The 7675-nt window shown below is 57.4% G+C and overlaps 1 long non-coding RNA gene across 1 annotated transcript; it reads left to right on the top strand.

Annotated features, from left to right (window-relative positions):
• Positions 1 to 1322: 1322 nt before the first annotated feature.
• On the top strand, positions 1323 to 6188 carry LOC119472441. The gene is made up of 3 exons (XR_005201589.1): positions 1323 to 1352; positions 2262 to 2351; positions 5901 to 6188. It is a non-coding gene; the product is annotated as an uncharacterized LOC119472441 (long non-coding RNA).
• Positions 6189 to 7675: the final 1487 nt, after the last annotated feature.

The following is a 7675-nucleotide window of genomic DNA, read 5'->3' as shown; positions in this document are numbered from 1 at the left end:
GCCTTCCTCAGCCGAAGGCGCCCTCCACCACATTCCTTCCAGCCCCAGATCTCCCCAGAGACGAGCCCGGAGGGAGGGACAGCCCCCAGCCCCCGCCCGGTCACCTCCGCCAAGCTGGCAGCTGGGCTTTCCCCCTCCTCTGCCATCGGCAGAGGCCTGAAGCGTGAAGGTTAACAGCTGGGGGGGAGGCTGCGTCTCCCTCTCTCACCCCCGCTCTGCTGCAGCCCCGCCCACCTGCCAGCCCAGGGGATGTCGTAAACAGGGCTGTGAGGTGTGTGTGTGTGAGGGGGGGTGGGGGGTGACTGAAGGGGGGAGAGAAGAGAGAGTCAGACAGACAAAGAGAGGAACGAAAATAAGCAAGAGGCGAGCGGAGACCTGAGCAGAGACCGAGGGACAGAGACAGCTAGAGGCAGAGACACGCAGAGGAAGAAATGGAGATGGAGATGTGGAGATAGACAAGGAGACACCCAGAGAGAGAAGGGAGGGAGGAGGAACCTCAGAGCCAGAGAGACACACAATGAAAGTGGGAGGAGGGCGAAGGATTGGGCGAGGGGACGAGATACTGGCAGAAATGCAGGCAACCTCGAGCTGCGGACGACCGTGGAGGGTGGGGACGAGCCGAGGTTGGGAGCAGGGTGCGACCCTGGGCTACCCTCACCCCCGCACCCCCGCCACCAGGGCTGGAAGCCAGAGCAAGGAGGGAGCGTCGCTGCCCCTGGCTGCGCCCTCCTTCGCTACGCCACTTGCCCGCCTCGGTTTCCCCGGGAGCGCTAGATGAAGGGAATGGCGGGGTAGGGGGCTGTGGAGCTCGAGGGGTGCCGCGCGGCCATCACTCTGCCGCAAAGCCAGCCTGTCTAGCTGCCTCCCTCGCGCATCAGTCCAGCGGGCAGATATCGATCCGGCCCAGCCAAGCTCTATACCCCCGGCCTGCGGCCGTTTCCGCAGCGATCCTACAAAGAAAGGGGGGCTCACTTCTCGGGCCTCCCCCGCGGGGGATTCTGTACTAGAACAAACCCCTCTGGGCCAGGGTCAGGGCGGCACACTCGCCCCCACCTGGCCCAGAGCGGTCCCATTCCGCCGGCCAGATAGCGTGCGGCTGGGAGAAGGCTCTGGTGACCCCCGGCCCCGCCTCCTGCAGGGCGTGCGAGGCCAGAGGAAAAATCTTCGCTGAGTTGATGAAGTTGAAGTTTCGTTCGGGGCTTGAAGGAGACAGCCAATCAGCGGGCCGTTATTTACATGGGCTCTCTGATTGGCTCTCACGGTGCCTCTTTAGAATGTTACTTTTAGACCTTCACAGACCGAAAAGTCCCCCGCTGGGGGTGGGGGAAGACTCAGAACCTCCAGGGTTTCATGTAGGGCTCCCCAGGCCAAGCTTTGAGGGAAGATGGGGAGCTTAGACATAGTTTTGTCCAGCTGTCACGATACAAATAACCAACTTGAGGCTGGAGGGACAGAGAAGTGGAGCTTGGCCTGGATCCACGAGATGAGTTCGACCTAGTGCTCTAGAGTGGGCCCAACTCGGATACCAAGACTGGTCACACTGGCGGTGGAGAGGAGGGGCTTGGTCCTGGCAGCCACTCTCATCCAATAGCATGGGAAGGACTGATTCAATGGTTTGAGGGGCAGGAGCAGGGAAACCTGGTGGTGCTGGTCTTGTTTGTGTTGGGACAGTGTGGGTGGTATCACCATGTTGGCGATCCCGCAAGTAAGGCAGCCCCAGAGGCAGGCCAGACTGACCCTGAGGTCATGTTTCACCTGGCAGCCTGGGCAAGCACGCATGAACACACGAGAGCCCAGAGAAGTGGCTTTGCTCTGCAGGGAGCGGCACTGGGCAACCCGCAGCCGCCCCACACTGCCCCTCATCCACATCCCCGGGTCCAGCAGACACTGAGTCACTCTTGGGGAGTGGGGAGAAGTCAGGACATTGGCAGCTAGGACCAGAGAAGGAGCTCTCTAAGAAGGCCTCCACCCTGCCTTCCCCACTGAGTGGGCCCCATCCACCCATGCTGGGAAAAGGGCCCCCTGGGGTTGCCATTTGCCAATCCTGCCCACCCTCCTGGCCCACATTCCTCCCCAGGGGGCTCAGCATAGCTGACTCAGGACTTGGAGTGTGGCTGTTAAGGGGCGAATGTGGCGGTGGGAGGGCCAGAGTGTGTGGCTGAGGCTGGAAAGTTCCTCCACCATCTGCCTGTGGCAAACTAGGGGGCAGGTAGGAGAAGTCACTCTAGTGGGGTTCTAACCCTGCCCCAATTCTTTCCCAGTGACACAGCATGGAGACCCAGCTCTGTCACTCAACTCCATATGGCCTTCACCCAGAGCCTGACAGTGTATATGAAGGAGTTGCTGTGCCTGTGAGTCCTTGCATGCCTGCAGCTGGCCTTGTGACATGCCCTTATGGGACCTTGGGCTGCAGCATCAAGTGCTAAGGCAAACACATCTTGTTTGCAGAACACACAAGGACCCCACAGCCAGTGCCAGGACATCTAAGAGACTCCACCACCTGCCAGCCCTCAGAGCTTAGCCTGCTAATGAACCAAACTTGCTGTGTGACTTTGAGTGCAGCTCACACATCTCTGGGCCATAAACTGCTCTGTAAAACCATGCCCTCCTGAATGTACCATTCCTAGTGGTGGCAGCTGCAGAGAAATCATAATAGCAGGGGCAGGGTCCAAGGGCCTGAGAAGCTGGTTCAGCCTGTGGTCTGGGAGCCAAGTAGGGCAGGGACAAGATTGCCAAGTCCCACGGTTCTCACCAATTCTCATAATCTCATCTCTCCTCTTGTCTTCCTGCCCACCTCATAAATAGCAGGAGGCTAGGCTGGGTCTGGGGCAGGAGCAGGGAGCTGCATGTGTGCATTTGTGTGTGTGTGTGTACACACACATGGGGAGAGTGTGAGAGCCTTCCCCCCACCCCCGCCACTGCCGCCATCGCGCTCTGAGAAGCTGAGATAATCCCTCGCCATCTGTCTTGTGTTGCTAACCCACTCAGCCGGACAGCTGCCCGGGCCACAGCTCTTCAGGCAAGCAGGCGGGGGAACAAGGGGCACAGGGGGAGCTAGCCAGCTCTGAAGATCAGGCAGCAGGGACACTCAATCCTTCCACCCCAGAATACCCCTGCTTTAGAAAGGGAAGGTGAAGTCAGAGAAGGGATGGGCAAGGACTTCCCCCCCTTCCTGCTTCTGAACCCGGGAAGGAGTGGAGGAGTAGAGACCACTCCCTGGTCTGGGGGTTGGAGGCCGAGCCTCCCAGAATGCAGGGAGGTCAACAGGATGACCACCTGGCTTACGTTCTCATGAGTCCACACAGGTCACTGATGGGAGGGGTGTAGTAGGACAAGTCAGGCCTTCTGGGCCCAGGGAAGGGAAGAAGAGGTCATCTCATCCTTCCCCAGCCTCCAGACAGGCCAGTGACCAGGCCTCCAATGGTCAACTTCCCAGAGCCAGGAGGAGAAGGCAGGCTTATAGGATTTGGGGTGGGTAATGCTTAGTGTGCAGGCCCATGTAATGCTCAGTTCTGATGATGAAACTGACTCAGAGAGTGACTTGCCCCAGCTCACTCCCATGAGTGGAGGAGCTGGGACTTGGACCAGGCATCAGGCTCCAGCAGCCCTAGCTCTGTAGTCAGTTCTATCTGCTGCTTCCCATCACCAAGTCCCTCACCCTGCCTCACCTTCCCAACCTGTGGCTCTCCCGGCCTGGGGCTCTGATGTTCTGCCAGCTGAAGCCCAGCAACCAGATTCTCAGCAGTATGGTCTCAAAGCAGTCCAGGGGATTTCAGTCATGACAAGCAGAGCGTGAGGAAGGACGAAACCATGTACCTCAGTGTGGGCCCCCACCCACCGCCCTCTCCCTGTCAATCATGTTTCACCTCTCCGACATAATTAGCATGCTTCCACACACATCCACTCTCAAATACAGATCGCACACACGCATGTGATCACACAGACAGGTCCTCACTCAAAAAAGACAGATAAACAGTCACACCTACAGGGCTTATAAACATACAATCTTACAGATACAAAGGCAAACCCAGACAGCCTCCCACCTCCTCACACCAACCCCAGCACTCACACCAAACACAGACTCCAGCACTCACACCAAACACATATTCCACCCTCACAACCTCCACACACTGCAGACTCCCAGTTCCTAAATCTCACTGGACCCCAACCTCCCAGGTACTCCATCTTACCCCACATGAAGCAGTAACCCTCCAGGGCCAGTGCATTTGTAGGAGTGGGGACCAAGCAAACAGAGGTCTGCTCTGTCCTTACTGCCTATGGGTGAGGACCCTCCCTCAAGGTGCTGGTAAGCCCCCATACCCTCCCCATCCCCCAAGACCTTGGAGAGCTTCCATCTGGCCACAGATCTAAGAGAACAGTCCTCACCTCTTGCCCACAGGGGCTCACAGCTCACCTAGGCCCAGGAGGAGGAAGGGACCAAGGGGAGGGAACTGCCTCTCTTCTGAGGGTCTCAGCTTGCCGAGAAATGACACGTACCGAAATAATCTGACTGGCAGTGTTCTGAGACCCCATGGAATCCAAGTCCTGTTCATGATCCAACCACTACATACCCTTCTTCCTAGACTGTTGCCTCTCTGCCTTTTCCCCACTCTAACCAGCCCTTAAGGGACCCTGGAAGCAAAGGTGAGCTGACCCCCTCCCACTCCAGGCTGGAATCTGGCTCTCAGATCACTGCGTTCTCTGTAGCCAGAGGCAACTCCTCTCTGAGCCCAGCTCCCCCGCAGCTAAGGAGAGCCCAGGCTCCAGATACACTCACACACTCATTCACACACAGTGTGGCACACTCACACCTGCCCTCATGCAGATGCTCACCTAACACATCCTCACGCACCCTTACAGCCACACTCACACACACACTCACACTGTCACCCCTCCTGCTCTCACATGCTCACTGTCACTCTCATGCTCAGCCACACCTCGCCCTGTCACACTCACGGCCTTACCTGAGCAGGCTACAGCTGGGGGGGCCCTGAAGTCCTCAGATAGATCACTGCCAGAGGCTCAGAGGCTGGTGTTGACAGCCCAGTTGCGCAGGGAGAGGGGAAGGGCAGCCACTGAGGCCTGGAGGGTCTTGAATAATTCAGGGTGGTGGTGGCGTTGGTGACCGCAGCCTGTCAGCTGCAGGGAAAGGCTGGTGGCTAGATTGTTCTGGGAAGCTGGCTCCCGGTGGTTTGAGGAGAGTCAGCCCAGTTTGAGGGCTCACAAAATGCACAGAGCACTTTTCCCACACGCTTTCACTGTTCATCTCACATGGGCCTGCACAGCAGGCATATGGCCCCATTTTACAGGTGAAGAAACCAAGGCTTTCATGAAGGAGAGCTCATAGCTACAAAGCAGGGGCCTCCAGGCTCCCACCCGCACCCCTCTTCCCCATACCCACATATACCTCTGGAGAGAGCTTCCTCTGGTCATTGTGCCCAGATAACGATGAGAGATGCCAGCCATCTGAGGACACTGGAGTGTGGTGCTGGGGCCTTTATCCAGGAAGCACCCAGCTCAGGGCCTGCACTTAGTAGGCACTCAGTTGCTGCCTGCTGACTGAGGGCACTGTGCAGAGGCAGCATGGAGCAGCCCAGGGCCATACCTCTGCCTCTTACCCAAGCTGCTAAACCTCTCTGAGCCTCAGTTTCCTCGTCTGTAAGATGGGCACTAAGTGTACTGACCTCATGGGATGCTGGTGAGGACTAACCGGGAAAACACACCTAAGCCAGTTAGCCTGGGGTCTGGTCTGCAAGAAGGGCTCCACATTGCACCTAAATTGTGATGCGGATAGCCTTGCCACAAAGACAGACAGCCACAAGGCACTGGCCTGCATGCACACAGACACGCTCTGCCTGGGACATACTCCTACTGTCCTTTGCTGTTGTCTCCTCTTCAAGGATGAGTGCTTCTGCCACTTTCTCCAGGATGACAGCCATGGACTCCTGCCAGATCCACCACCCCCTTGCTGACCTCCCCACCGCCCTCCTTGGCACCCAGGTGGCTGACCTCCTATGGGTCTTGCTGTCTTCTCTACCTTGTATGCTGAGGGTAGGCCCAGCCTCAGAGTCTGCACGTAGTAGGTGCTCGCATGTTGCCTGCTAAACTGACAGCCCTGTAACCATGTCAGCACAAAGCAACCAGCATTTTGGGTGCATCTGCAGTTAAAATAAACCACTGAGGTCATGGGTCTGTTCTCTCTACAAAAACAAAAATACCCCACTAGTTGTGTCTGATGAGAACCAAAGCAAAAGATCAGAATGTGGTGGCTTCACCCAGAAGCCAAAAGTGTCAGGCTCCAAACCATGTCCCTGACCTGAAGGGGCACCTGCCAGGCCCAGGGGTGCCAACTCCTAAAGGCAGCTGACATGTGACTACTGTGCCCAGTAGAGAAAGGCAGGCACTGAGTCCCCAGAGCCCAAAGCCCCGAGGAAATTATGGAACATTCTCCATATTTGATTCAAAATAAAAACCACAGTAAACCATAGACCCAAAACTTATACGTCGGCTGAAATTAAAATAGCTTCTTGCTACGTTTTCTGGTTTCAATATTCTGGATAAGCTCATGGAAGCTGAATCAGGCAATTTGTCTATCTCTTGCTTTGTTTCTGCTGTTGCCCCTGCTTTGCAGGGATCTCAGCACACGCTTGGTCTCCCCTCTGAAGCAGACCCCAGCTGGGTCTGGAGGTACCCTGGTCCTGCACTCCCGGGGCTGATCCCCTCAGGAAAGTATCCATGCCTATGCACACCCCTGCCATGGGTTCTTGTGGCCCCTCAGGAGGGGAGCAGGACCAGGGCCCAGCCTTGGCCAAGAGGTGCCCCCAGCAGACCTCTCTCTGCCACTGCTCCCCACAAGGTTTCTAGCACCCCCAGCCCCTCCCTCTTCTGGGGAACCTTGCGGCTGGGCCCGTGCCTGCGGCGAGTCTCACCCCAGTATTATTTTAGTCACAGACAGACACGAGGCAGATGGTGACAACATCCCTTCCCCGCTCCCCACTGACGAGCCGTTGCCGCCCTGAAGCCTCAGGGTTCTTCTCCCTCAGGAATATTTCAGTCCCGACTCAGTGGCTAAATGCGGCTGCTCGTGTGAGACAAGCGCACATCTGCGCCTCCTCCTCCCTACCCCCTACCCATTTCCTGGGGCTGAGCAGAGAGCCCTGGGGAGGCCCTGCCCACTTGCAGCTCTGCCCCATCCTCCCAGCTGCCCTACTATGTGCCTGGCATCATGCCATGAGCATGGTACCACTGGGAGAGGGCAGTTACTGTGCCCACTTTACAGATGAGGAAGCTAAGGCTCAGAGTGAAGCAAGGGCCATCCCAGGTCACACAGCAGGAGAGGAGGCATTCCCTTGGGTCCCAGTACACCCTGGAGACAGACATAGGCTGCTCCGCTCCTTCCCCACCCCTCAGTCCTCCACCTTACCACCCGATGCCTACTCCAGGCAACTTGCCTTCCTAGAAGCTCACTGTTTCATTGTGCCCACTCTCCTGCATCAACCCACAGCCCCAGGGCACGGGGCTAGCCAAGTGCTGACCTGCCCCCTTGTCCTGCTGGTCCTAGCTCAATGCGAATTCGGCTGCTGGGGACAGGTTGGACAAATGCAGGAGGAGGAAGCCTCTGGCGTGAGACAGACCTGGTTTCAAATCCCAGCTGTGTCATGACCCTGGGCAAATC

This window comes from Cebus imitator, unplaced genomic scaffold, assembly GCF_001604975.1.
Source record: "Cebus imitator isolate Cc_AM_T3 unplaced genomic scaffold, Cebus_imitator-1.0 Scaffold101, whole genome shotgun sequence".
NCBI classification, from domain to species: Eukaryota; Metazoa; Chordata; class Mammalia; order Primates; family Cebidae; genus Cebus; species Cebus imitator.
The sequence above is the reverse complement of the archived record's forward strand: the minus strand, read 5'-3'. Positions and strand labels throughout refer to the sequence as shown.